General features: G+C 42.2%; 1 protein-coding gene and 1 non-coding gene across 2 annotated transcripts in view; one reads left to right on the top strand and one right to left on the bottom strand.

The window, feature by feature from the left end:
- ARHGAP6 (Rho GTPase activating protein 6) overlaps positions 1–13,550 on the top strand; it is a 477,103-nt gene that overhangs the window by 69,717 nt on the left and 393,836 nt on the right. The gene's annotated exons all lie outside the window — the stretch shown is intronic.
- LOC111741768 lies at positions 5,972–6,090 on the bottom strand. Its single transcript, XR_002781081.1, has one exon. It is a non-coding gene; the product is annotated as a 5S ribosomal RNA (ribosomal RNA).

The following is a 13,550-nucleotide window of genomic DNA, read 5'->3' as shown; positions in this document are numbered from 1 at the left end:
TAGCCATGCATGACAAGCTGCAAAAATAGTTTTAAAAGGTCTTCATTATTTAAAACCGATAGAAATTCCAGTGCAGCAGATGAACATGTCTCATTATCCTACGTACTGATATTGACAGTAGTGTTACAGACAAACAACAGAACATAGGATTATTTTTTAATAACGGCTTTATTGCGATATAATTCACATACCCCGAATTCACCCTTTTAAAGTGTACAAATCAGGTGTTTTTAGTATCCGCACAGAGTTAACTATCATAGCTACCTCATTTCAGAACGTTTTTATCACAAAGAAAGCACATGTCCTTCAGCCATCACTCCTCATTTCTGCCACCCTCCCCAGCCCTGGGAAACCGCCAATCTACCTTCCGTCCCTATGGATTTGTCTGTCCTGGACATGTCGTATAAATGCAACGATACAGCATATGGTCTTTCGAGACTCGCTTCTTTCACTTAGCATAACGTTTTCAAGATTCATCCGTGTCGTAGCACGTGTCAGCACTTCGTTTCCTCGTGTTGCTGAATGTTTGATCGTGCGGATCTGCCACACTTTGTTTATCCATTCATCGTGTGACCGATGGCTCAGAACCATGCAATTCCTTTCACTCATCCCTGCATTCCCATCTTCCATCCTTCTATGCCCGTTTCTTTATTGCTGGCTGTGGCTCTCGGAGGCTTTTAAGCAATCTTGACTTAGGGTCGTGTTGCAGGGTACCCTCTATGCTTATAATCATCTCTCAAATTCTTCTCTAGAATCCTTTCTCTTTGACATGCATGTATTCTTCACGTGCATCACCAGACACAATGCTTTACAATCTGTGTAGTTTTACGCCTTTGCGTTACATCTACAGTCATTACAATGCTAACATTCTGGAGCTATACACACAAAGGATCAGCACTGCAAAGCAGTTTTGACAGTAAAATGGTCCGAATATATAAGAGACCCAGGTGGGCTTCTGCTCAGTAAATGAAGCTGTTCACATTTCTTGAAGCAGGCCGTTCGCGAGTCTCCAACACACAGCGGCCTGTGGGCAGACCGTCCTGCTCAGCGTGCTGTGTGGGGTGTGACTGGATGCTGGCAAGGAGGGCGTCACTGGGGCCTCGTACTCTGAAAGGGACCGATAAACACTAGATAAGACGAGGATAAATGCCCGAGGGACAGGGCTTGCTTTTGGCTTTGAAGCTGGCCATATTGGCACGATATCCATTACTTGACAGATTAGTTCCGGGTAGTAAAGTGAACAACTCAGCATCTCTCCCTCTTGAGGTTTTAGAGGCTGACATGTTCCCATTCGATGATAATTATTCATCAAAGTCATCCCACAATTAACAGCTGTTCATTTTTGCAAAATCCTTCTGGAGATCTGGCACATTTCTTATTAATTTATTTCCTCTGTACTTTATAGATTTATTTTTGCTTGTTTCTTTGTTGTTTTGGTGATCTAGATGAAATCTATTTTTTCATTCTGTTTTCAATTTGGTTATTGATGGCATATAGGAAATTATTAACTTGTATGTTGGTCTTATATCTGGTTACCTTATTATTTTGAATTAGTTCTAATAAACTTTAAATTAACAGGATTGGATTTGTAGATGGGAAATCATTTATCTGCCAATAATAACGGTTTGGCATATTCCTTTTTCATAGCGAAGGTTCCTTTTAATCTTCTTGTCTTATGTACTGATGAAAGCTTCTGATACGAGGTTGATTGTGCACGTCTTTGTCTCGCCCCTGAGTATGATGGGACCACTTTTAATTTTATTTAAAGTGGTTAAACAAGAATGAATTCTATCAATTTCTGGTAGATACTCCTCTCCAAGATAAAGCAGTTTCCTTCTATTTTGTTTTATCGGTAGTAATATTTTTCTTTTAATCTAGAAAACCTTTGAAATTTTATAAAATATATTTTAGCATCTGTTACGATGATCATAAATGTTTTTTCTCCTTCTTTAATATTAATACATAGAGAATTCCATTAATAGCTGTCTTAATGTCAAATCTCCTTGAATTCCTAGGATAAAGCCTACTTGATCATGATTTATTATCATGGGGTTTTTTATTTACTTAGGTTCGTAATGATTCTCCATTAAAAATACTGGCTGAGTATATCAAAATATGTAATGAACCATGAAGTTTGAAATTATAGCAGGGAATACAAATAGACCAGTTGGCTATACTGTTCTTTTTTTTTTTTCCGAATAATTTCATTCTATGCAGACATGAGCAATAGGATTTGATTGGAAAAAAGGAATGACTTCTTGGCTTAGTAGACCATATTTTTCCTGATAATTTATCTGCTGCCTAACATCGAGTAGTCCTTGTGGCTTACTTTCTGTGTTTAAACAACCTGTTCAAGTTAATCTAAGTTGTAACAAGCATCACTTACTGACAAAACTCTTTTCTGAGCTGGTGGAAATGATAACAAGCATGAAATTTACTTGATTTCAATGCGTTACATTAATCTTAGCCCAGTAATCTCTAGCTGCAGTGGCTACAGCTTTTTCTTTCATCAGTCATCAGGAGTAGGTGGTGAGGTACAGCAGTTCAGAGTATGAATTGTCTGGTGTCACGCCCCAGCTCTGCCAGTGATTGGCTGTGAAAACCTTAATTCCTTGGTTTCATCATTTTAAAAAGGGACTATTTAAAGTACTTTATGGGTTATTCTGAATATGATATGAGTAAATATAAAGCACTTAAAATAGTACTCAGGGCATAGTGAATATATATGTGTTAACCGAGACTTTAAATAATCAAATCAGAGTTGTTAATTTGGCAGGAGTTTTGCTGCAGATACCAGTGTCTTGTGATCACAATTGAAAAGTTGTTTTCTTATATATGACTCATGGAAACATAGCCCATGTGGAATTTGACTAGTCCTTTACTCATTCAAGACATTTCTGAAAATAGGCAGTTTCGTTTGACTAAGTGTTTTTCCAATAGAAAAGGGCCGGCTAATTTCTCTCAAATATTTCACATTTTGGAAAACTCAGAAGGATAAGGTTGAAGGTGATGATCAGAGTAAGATAATCTGTCTAGTTATACAAAGAGGAAAATCATTGGCCATCTATAGTCAACAAGCAATGGGGCCTGGAGAATATCAGGTATGAGTGACAAGGGGCAACTCCCACCTTTCTTCGCTCATGATGGGGCTCTTCTACGAACTGTATGTTGACTAGGACAGTTAACAATTAGCCAAAGTATCTTATTGGTGGGGGGAGGAGGGAGAGGGAGAGAGGGAGGGAGAGAGAGCTAGCAGGAGATTGATTGATCGATTGCAGGTCCTGGCTCCTGACTCCCTGGGTTCAAACATGAGCTTCACCTCTGCTCACCAGCCAGTTGACCTTGATTATGTTTCCAACACCTCGGTTTTCTCATCTGTAAAATGGTGATAATAATAGCAATTAACTCTCAGGGCCGTGGGGAGAACTTTAAGAGGAAATCCCTGTGCAAGACCAACACAGGACCCTGCACACAGAAAGTGCCCAGCGATGTGTCATTTAGCACAAAGCATTTGTATCCGGTTTTCTTTGTTCTGGTCCGTAGGCCATCGTATCTTCAGCTAGGCAGCAGGTCATACATGAAAGTTTGGTGGGGGGAGTTCACAGCTTTTTTTTCTAAAACAGTTCAATGGTATTTAGTATACTCACAAGATTCCCAGGTATGTGCAACCATCAGCACAGTCAGGTTTAGAACATTTTGATCCCTTTCCAAAGAAACCTCATACCTTTTAGCTCTTACCTCCCTCCACACACACTGCATCCACTTAGCTAGCGCTAAGCAACCACTGATCCACTTTCTGTCTTATAGTTTTGCCCGTTCTGGATATTTCACATAAATCGAATCATACGATATTTGGTCTTTCGTGACTGGCTTCTTTCATGTAGTTTAATGTTTTCAAGGTCCATCCATATTCCAGCATGTATCAGTACTTCATTCCTTTTTATGGCTGGCTGATATTCCACTGTATGGATGTGACACATTTTGTTTATTTATTCATCCACCGGTGAACATTTGGGCTGTTTCTACCTTTTGGCTATTTGTCATAATGCTGCGACGAACATTCATGTGCAAGTTTCGATGTGGACAGGTGTTTTCATTTCTCTTGAGTATGTACCTGGGAGTGGAATTGTCGGTTCAGAGTCTGTATGAGGAACTGCCAGTCCGTTTTCCAAAGCGGCTGTGCCATTTTACATCCCATCAGCAGTATGTAAAGTCTCCGGTTGCTCCACGTGTTCTCCAGTACTTAAGAACTATCTGTCTTTTTGATTCTAGCCACCCTAATAGCTTTGCAGTGGTACCTCCTCGTGGCTTAGACTTGCATTTCCCTACTGATTAATGATGTCGAGCATCTTTTCATGAGCTTTCCGGCCATTTGTATGTCTTCTTTGAGAAAATGTCTATTCGTATGTCATTTTTTAATCGAGTCGTCTTTGCAGTTATTGAGTTGCAACACTGATCATTTTTTTTTTGAGTGCTTACTCTCTGGTAGCCAGCGCTGCTCACACGTCTGTGCACACAGGTCCCATGGGGCGCTGGTTAAAATGCAGATTCTGCTTCACTAGGTCCCATGTGGGACCTGAGTATCTGCGTTTCCCAACATCGCCCAGGTGGTGCTGTCGTCCGTGGACCCACTTGAGTGTAAAGCAAAGTTTTATTATTTACAGAGGAGTAATTTTCTTCACAGCGTGAAAGAGCCGTAGGAAGCGCAAGTTCGGAAAAGAAGCCGGAAATGGAAAATGCAATTTAATGACATTAATTGTGAACAGCAGGGCTTTGTTCAAATGAGTTGCTGTTTTTGGTAGCCATCACCCTTACAGATTCTTACTTACTCGAGAGGACATATTATTTCACTTCCGAGAGGATGTTTCTGGTGTTTCATGAGTCACAGCAGTAGTTAGGGCTTCTTGCAGTGGCTGGTGGTATAATTTGGAGGCTTTTTCTGTTCTGTTGAGACATTGAAATGGAAAAGATGAAGTCAGAAATGATTTCTCCGGGGATGCGCATTCATGGTTAGTAGAGCTCAGAATGGACCTGTCAGCATCTCCTCCTCCTCAGCGCCCCCCTCCACGGTAGATTTTGTCTCCTGATACAGTTTTGAATGAGACTTTCGCAAGTACTGAATCTTGTACCTTTTACAGTAAAGTATTTGCTCAGATGAGGTCATCTCCTTCGGAATTTGAGATTTTTTTTTCTCTGAAAATACAGCTAAACCCACAAGCTGTGAAAAATCGTAATAAATCATTTAGAGATAACTTTTCCGTGTCTGGAAACACTGGGAATTTCCTGACTCTGGGTTCGGGGAAGTCGGGCAGGCTGAGGATCTCTGTCTCCTAGGTGGTGGTCCTTAGGGAGCGCACCGTGTCCTCAGTTGGGAGGGACTGTGGAGAGGGGTTTATTTATAGAGTTAATCAAAATATTACACGTGGGACATTTTCATAATTAACATTTATTATACACACATTGATAAAATTGGAAAATTATTACTCAGAAGTCATGTGGCTATAATATTTAAATTTAGCTTAAATAATGTTATAATTTATAACAGTATGATCCAATAATACTAGAGTGTCACTGTACAGATAATACCGTCAGGCTGAGGATCTGTAACCTTCCCTTTATTTCTTAGTTCAGAAGGCAAGTACAGATGCGTCCTTGAAATCACTTACTTTTCCCAAGTGGGCTCATGATTGTCCAAGCGTTGCTCTAAGCAAAGTCCCCTTGAATAGGAGCATCTTTGATCATCAGTGCTCAGTCAGAGTTGAAGTGCTAACCCTCCATTTGGAAAATAATATCCCATGATTTAGATGTTGGAATCACTGCATCGTTATTCATTGGCCAGCCTTAGGAGACCGGGCAGGGGCTGCCCGTGCCTGGCCGCAGGTGCCCTGGGGTCCCATCTGCCCTGAGTGATGCACTGCTACCTTTACATCTTTTTCTCGCCAAACCCCACTCCTTTACTATTTTTTTTTAAAGCCTACAGCACCTGGTCTTTCTAGGTGGTCTCCCATCCACGTACTAACCAGGCCCGACCCTGCTTAGCTTCCGAGATCAGATGAGATCGGGAACATTCAGGGTGGCATGGCTGTAGTTCACTATTCTTTAAAAGGTGTAAAAATGCCCTTTGCTACTTCCCTTCCTCCCCCTCCCTCTCCTCTTTTTCTTCCCTTTGACATTTAGGGAGTTCACTCACACGTGCTAGAGGGCATGCCCGATGTTAGGACGTAGTGCTCCCTTGAGGCGATGGCCCTGATATATTCCTCCAGATAACTGGCCGTTGGGGACCACGAAGGAAGAAATAATTGCAGGTGTGGCAGAAAAATGATGAGTTCTGTTTCGGCTGTGTAGAGTTTTAAGAGCTGGGGAGCCATTCAAATCAAGCTGCCTCATAGGTAGCTATAAAGGTGAGGAGAGATTGAGACCCAGAGATAGAGATTTGTGTACCTCTGATCAGTGGGCTGAATCTAACGAAATGAATTGTGACAAGGATGAGTAAAAATTCTTAAAGGTAAATGCAGAATAGCCACCTGTATAAATCCCGGAGCGAGAGACTACAACTTAAAATTATGTTTATGTGTTTTAACTGAGAACGCGTTGGCAGTAGAGCTGACTCGCTGAGGCATTTCCAAAAGATAAAAATTTTCTTGGATTGCATTAATAGAATTATAGCATCTGGAATTAAGAAGGCGATAGTCTTGCTATATTTTAGTCTGGTCAAGACTACAACTAGCATAACACATTTATTTCTTAGCTCATGAGCTGTCCAAAAATAAGGAGAAGGCCAGAATTGGCCTGTGAGCTATTGTTTGCCAACCCAGGCTTCGCAGACTTGTGTTCCACCAAACAGCCACTTATCACGTCCAAGGCTACTCCTAGGTGTGCGATCTCGGCCAAGTTTGTTAGGACTATATTAATACTCATGTCAAAGGGTTACGATGCAGATCAAACGTGCAAGCACATGTCACGCCGTGGATACAGTGCCTGAGACATGGTAGCCTGAGTTGCTAACTGAATGGAAGCCACCATCAGTGGCCTTTGGTCATGTGACCTTGGGCAGTTTCTCTAACATTCTGGGCCTCTGCTCTTCTGAAAAGGGGTATGGTTGGAAAAGATGGTTCCAGAGGTCACTTCCTCCTGATGGCAAGTGCCTGAGAGAAACCCCTGCCACTCTCTTCCTAGCGCTTTCTTTCTGATCACGGGAGCTGACTCCGCCATCACAGGGCAAGTCAGAAGTGTCGGAGTCAACGAGCAGCCGTCAAATGGCAAGGGATGGGCAGTTGGTAGGCAATGACCCTGTTTCTGGGGTAACTTCGAAGCAAATCTGCCCTGTCTCTACAGTCTCCTGCGGGCCCGAGCCCCAGTGGCCCTCTGTGATGGCGGCCTTGTTAACTCACTTTTAGTCGGCCTCTTTCCCTTCCCTATCTCATTATTTCACTCCTCTATGAGTGTTTTCTGGTATCGTCTCCTGTGGTGGGCAGAAGAATAACGGCATCTCAGATGTGTCCATGTCCTAACCCTGGAGCCTGTCACCGTGCTGCCTTACGTGGCAAAGGGACTTGCACATGTGGATTAAATTAAGGATCATGAGATGGGGAGACTAGCCTGGATTATCCAGGTTATAACATAATGTAACCCTATGTCGTCACGAGGGTCCTGAGAGGTGAAAGCAGGAGGCAGTGTAGTCACATTCAGAAAAAGAAGATACGATGACAGAAACGGAGTTGGAGAGAGATTTGAAGATGCCGCACTGCCGGCTATGGAGACCAAGAAATGCAGGTGGCTTCTAGACGCTGGCGAAGGCAAGGAAATGGATTCTTTTCTGGAGCCTCTGAAGGGACGCGGCCCTGCGGCACCGTGCCGTTACCCCACTGAGACCCACTTTGCACTCCTCACCCCCAGAACCGTAAGATAATAAACTTAGGGTAATTTGTCACAGCAGTAACAGGAAATGAAGATCCCTCCTAAGTAACCAATTTGTCCTTGGATCTTTGCTTCAGTATGTGCTTCCGGGGAACCCCAAATTAAGACGCATTCCCATCTGATATTGTCTGCTCATTTCCGTCTCGCTTAAAATACCAGTGCTTTTCAGTTGTTCAGTAAGCAGTTAGTTCTTGTGTACTTCTGTGTGCTTGGTGTTGCTTTAAGGCGAATCGTAAAGATGAAATGAACTCAGTTCTGCTCTGTATGGAACTTAAAATCCAACAGTAGACATAAGCCACGGATCATTCCAGCATATGTGCCTTGTACTACTCAGGGATTTTCTCTCAGTAGTCAATAGTCACATAACCATAAGTAATTATTAAGCATCCTCTGTGAACGCTGATCAGAGCAATGGTGTCTATAACTATAGGCCATTGTCATTGCCAAGAAAAAACGCAAATTCTCAAATCTAATTTTTAATAAAATGACAGTATTGCCCCCAAAGAGGCAAATCTTATTTTAATCTCATAGGAGAACAAGGAGTTCTAAGTCAAAACAACGCAGGGATGCCATTTTAGGGAAACCGAAGTACTGATTTCACCTCTCGTTCCCATAAAAAGCATCAGAAGGTTTATTTTGTTCCCAAGGAAATTCACTGTTGTTTAGCTCCTGAACCATCAACACATTAAAATAATTATAATTTACTGCAGAATTTTGGCCGTAAAATATACGGAAAGAAAGTCAAAGTCAGATTCATAAGATAGGAGTTCAAATTCTAGATCTGTCCTTTCAGGAAGTCACGTGACCTCCAGCAAATACGTAACGATTTGCTCCAAACCGCATCTAGTATATAACAACAGTGCAGGAGCATCTGAAGTCAGTCCGCTAAGGGAGGCCAGGTCACACTAACGTGTCAAGCCTTTCTCTAGTTTATATTGGTGAGCATCTAGAAGCTTCTCCAACGTTTAGGCTCAAAATCTAGAATCCCCGATTCTTTCGTGTTTGCTTGCATAAATAAAATTCTCTCTCAGGCCCTTCTTTTGCTTGCAATTCCTTGCTCTAAATACAGTCAAGAGTTGTCGACATGTGCTAACGCTTTAATTCTAAAAGCTCCGAATCTGAACATGTGTGGTCGTCCTACTGGGCCATCACAAGTAAAAGTTTCAGTGAGTGTACCCTGCTGCGTAACATGTCACCTGCCCTTCCCACCTCTGATATGTATTTCCTCTCTTCCTGTTAACTGATGGCTAAGCAGGCTCTGCATATATTAGGTCTCGGTTATGGCAGCACCTCACTTTAAAGTTCAAATATGGTGGGGTAGGCTAATTCCTGCAACCAAAAGCCAGTTGCTGGAACCAACAATCTGAACATTTCTGTTGCTTAACGCAATAGAAATTTACTTTTTGTTCGTACTGGAATCGAATCAGTTGTTCGAAGGGCCGACTTCCACGTGGCCATTTAAGGACTCAGCCTCCTTCCATCTTGCGGCACCTCCACGTTCATCCTGTATGCTCCATGGGGTGGTGTGAGAGAACGGCATCTCCCATGAACCTGACCGGGGCATGACACACATCACTGTTGGCCTGCATTCCATGGACCAGAACATGATCACGTGGCTGTATCCTAGCCGTAGGGAAGGCGAGGAAATGGACCTCTGTCTTAGCACAGATCCTTCGTCAGCAGCTCGCCATCTCTGCCTCCCCTAGCTTACCTCAAAATGTTTCTATGTGGGTTAAAATGTCAAATAGATATAAATTCCTTTTAGAGTAAAAAGTGTGGGATAAATGAGGATCGTTCTCCTCAAAGAAACCTTGTTACCCATTATGACTGGGTTCTCCTTAAGACAGGCACCTAACAAATTAATGGAGTTTAATGAACTTGAGCCCTGATCACTGGATCTTAATATTGTTCTTATGGGAAAATGCCCACCCACTCAAACCACTGGCCTCAAATCAGCTCTTGGAACTTATTTCGTAAGTTAGTAGCTTCCTCTATGAGTTTTGTATGGTGCATGTTCGTTTTGATTTAATCTCTACTTTATCATAGTCTAATTCAAATTTCTATTTAGTTTGTGGTTTTTATGCTAATTTCATGTCTTGTCTTTGTTAAAGATAAAGTACAACTGCCCTTTGACCTTGACTTCCAGAGTCATTAGTGACATTTTTTGACTACCTACTCTGTGCCAGGTACACTCTAGGCATGTTAAATACATCCTCATTTGAATCCTCCCGGAACTCTGCAAAGTATGTATTAGTACCTCTATGTGATTATTGAGAACCCGAACTCAGCGAGGGGAGCTGTACTAGTTTTCTATTGCTGTATGACAAGTTACCACGAACTTAGTGGCTGTGCTCTGGACTGGAGGCTCTTGGGGGAGAAGCACTTCCGAGCTTATTTAGGTTGGCAGAATCTGGTTCTTTGTGGTTGTAGGACCGAGGTCTCCGTCGCCTTGCCGGCTGTTCGCTGGAGGCCTTCCTCAGCTTTAAGAGGCCACTAGCATTCCTTGGCTCGGGGGCGCCTCATCACCAAAGCTGGCAGTGGTGTGTCAAACCCTTCTCATGCTTCCAGTCTCTCTAATTTCTGCCTCTTAAAGGGCTCATGTGGTTAGCGGAGGGTCCATCCAGGTAATCTCCATATCTTAAGGTTCAGTGACTTGGGACTTTAATTACATCTATAGCGTTTCTTTGTGGCAGTACCCAGATTAGTGTTTGATTGATTAACCAGGGAATGGGAATCTTGGGGGCGCATATTTAGGATACTGCCTGCTACAGTAACTAACTTGCCTAAATTTACACAGCTGGAGCGTAGAGAAGCGAGGATTTGAATACTGACTTCCCCAATATTAAAACCTATGCCTTTTCCATCTACCAGTCTGTCCGTCTAGAAAAATTAGTGGTGGTCAATATCCAAAGGAAATGTCCTAGAAGGAAAACCAAACCCCAGTCCTAACCTAGAAGGCATGTAAGTTCAATCATTCTTACGTTTATGTTATAGATTTAGTATTTTAAAATTATGCATCAGAGTAATACTGACTCTTTCCGAAATGCCACCGCCAGAGAGATGGTATCAGTGTGGGCTACTCACAGACAGATCCGGGTAAATCCCAAGAGCCAGCACTTAACTCACTCTGAAATCCCAAACCTCAGTTCCTGTACTGTAAAATAGGGATAATAATAGTATCTCACGGTCGCATTGGCAGACTGAAACAATGACACATATAATGTTAATTATACTTTCTGGGACACCGAACACTTAGTTGCTCACCATCACCATCCCCATCCCCATCCCCATCCCCATCATCATCATCATCATGTTGTCATCAGCGGCCATCAGCCCAGCTAGCAACTGAGCATTAAACATATTTTCGCATATTCATAATTTCACATCAGTAGCATAAAATAAATCATGTGTATTTATCAAATGAGCAGCAAAAGTTATGCCTATGATCTCATTCTTAACTTATACTTGCTTTTGAAATCTCAGCAGCAGATTAATAAATGTGAGACGTGGTGATTTTTTTTTTTTTTTTAAATCTCTTGGAGACTCAGAAAGAAGAGAGGAGGATACGCTTTCTCTGCCTTTCCTATAATTTAATTTGTCCACTTGGTTCTGATTCTGCCAGTAACTTAAATAGATATAAATTTAATGTCATAACTCATGAGACTTAGTGTCACTTGCCCTTCTCTTTTTCCCTCTTGATCCAAGACCCATTATTGTAAGGTCCCTAACATATGTTTCCTTTTACTTTTACTGAGGACTTGAGCTTGCTGTAAACACAAAATTTATTTTTACTTTTTTCACTCTGCCTTTTATTCAGAGTTTTTCTCTTTTTTTATTTCCACCACATTCCTAGGCTTCCGTTAAGCCAACTTTTTAAATGTGAGAGAAATATATGTCATGGAATGAAGACTTTGTGGCAGCCAACAGAAGTGCCTGTTGAGTCCTCTGTGGGAGGAAGCTTAAGATCCCAGGATGGTTTAAACAAAAATTTGAATGAAGAAATACGAAGGACAGAGGTATCGGGAGGGACCTCCAAGACTATTTATAAGCAGCATATTCTAAGGAAAATATGGGGCTACCCAGACCTCAATTGGGGGAAAGTGTGGTTGCGAGAGGCCACCGCGGTGCAGACATCCACCCGCCCCAACTTCTGTAGAAGTCAGCAGTACAAAGGCTCGACGGTTGAATAACGCTCCAGTTGGTGCTGGAGTTAGAGCTTTGCTTTTGATCACCTTACCTGGATTCCACACGTTCCTTTCCTAAGTTAGGAATTTCTAATTAGCAAAACGTTTTTAAATCTGTTAGCTCTGCTACCTTTCCCCAACACCTCTGCTAGCCCCCTGCATCCTCCATCACCATGGGAAGTGCTGGGCAGTGAAAGACTGTGAAAGCAGCCTTCACCCAGCGATGGGTAGGAGTTGCTGGATAGTTGCTCCAGCTTCCTACTACCTCAACTGGGACAACCCTTGAGGCGTGATCCACGCTGTCTCCCAGCGGTCCCCAGTGGGATTGAGCGCCAGTGTCCCCAGAACTAACTCGTTTGTTTGATAACACACCTCTGTTGATTTCTTTCCCTTCCGACTTACCTCCCAGATTAACTATTTACACTCAAATCCTTGTCTCAGGGTCCACTTGTAGGGGAACACAAACCGAGACGCCATGTTCCAAACATGGCAATTCAGTATGTTTAGAGAAATCTTGAGCTAATTCACAGAGATTTGTCCATGAAATGCTGTTAATCATTGTTGTCACCAATTGCTCTGAGGCCTAAGCTCTGGGTGGGCCAGACTGTGTTGGGGACGGGTGTGCACTGGTGTGTATGTCTGTGATGATGTGGGCAGTGTTATTCCTTGTGGGTTGGTTCTGAGTAAAGCTTTTGGAAATTGTGTTTTCCCACAAGTTCCACAAATGTTTGCACATTTTAGAAATTCTTTGAGCATGCTCTAAGCTGTGACTTTGAAAGTCAAACAATTTTGGCTAGTGATATTATTTTTAAAGCAACAGAACAGTATTGTTTTTAATTTTGGCTTTTGCAATGCTTTGCAATCCTTTTCTGCTCTAAAGGCCTTAGCTTCCTTTGCTTAGTGCATGGCTTTGCATAGCGCTCATGGCGTTATTTCATAGACATTTTTGTATAGATATGATTGCAATAAACTTTTACTGGCAATACTTCACATTCTAAAGCTCTTATACATATAATGTTTCATTTAATCCTCACGACACCCCTGAATAATAGGATTATCATCATGGTTTAATGAAAGAGGAAACCAAGTTCCAGAGAGTTTAAGTGAGTTTCTATTTAACGCTTTTATCTAATCATGGATTAACATAAAACTTTCATGAATGTGATCAGTGGTTTTACAAAGACAGCAAAGAGGAGGATGCAGTCTTCAAAGGATGCAGAGCTGTGGGATGTGGGAAGCTGGGGATGAGAGAACACAGACCTCAACAGCACTCACGCTCTGATAAAAGAAACACTAGGGAGTTGGAGACTAAAGCAAGATTTTCCCAGGTGCCTTTCTCAGCTCCCAGGAACTTTCCTTCACTATGGCTGTCTCTAGCGGCTCCTGAGCATCATTAAAGCCCTGATCCATCTTGCCTTACCAGCCAGGAGACCATGTGTACCACTCTAT

The sequence above is a fragment of the Pteropus vampyrus genome, unplaced genomic scaffold (genome assembly GCF_000151845.1).
Source record: "Pteropus vampyrus isolate Shadow unplaced genomic scaffold, Pvam_2.0 Scaffold81, whole genome shotgun sequence".
Taxonomy (NCBI): domain Eukaryota; kingdom Metazoa; phylum Chordata; class Mammalia; order Chiroptera; family Pteropodidae; genus Pteropus; species Pteropus vampyrus.
This window is presented reverse-complemented; position numbering and strand designations above follow the sequence as displayed.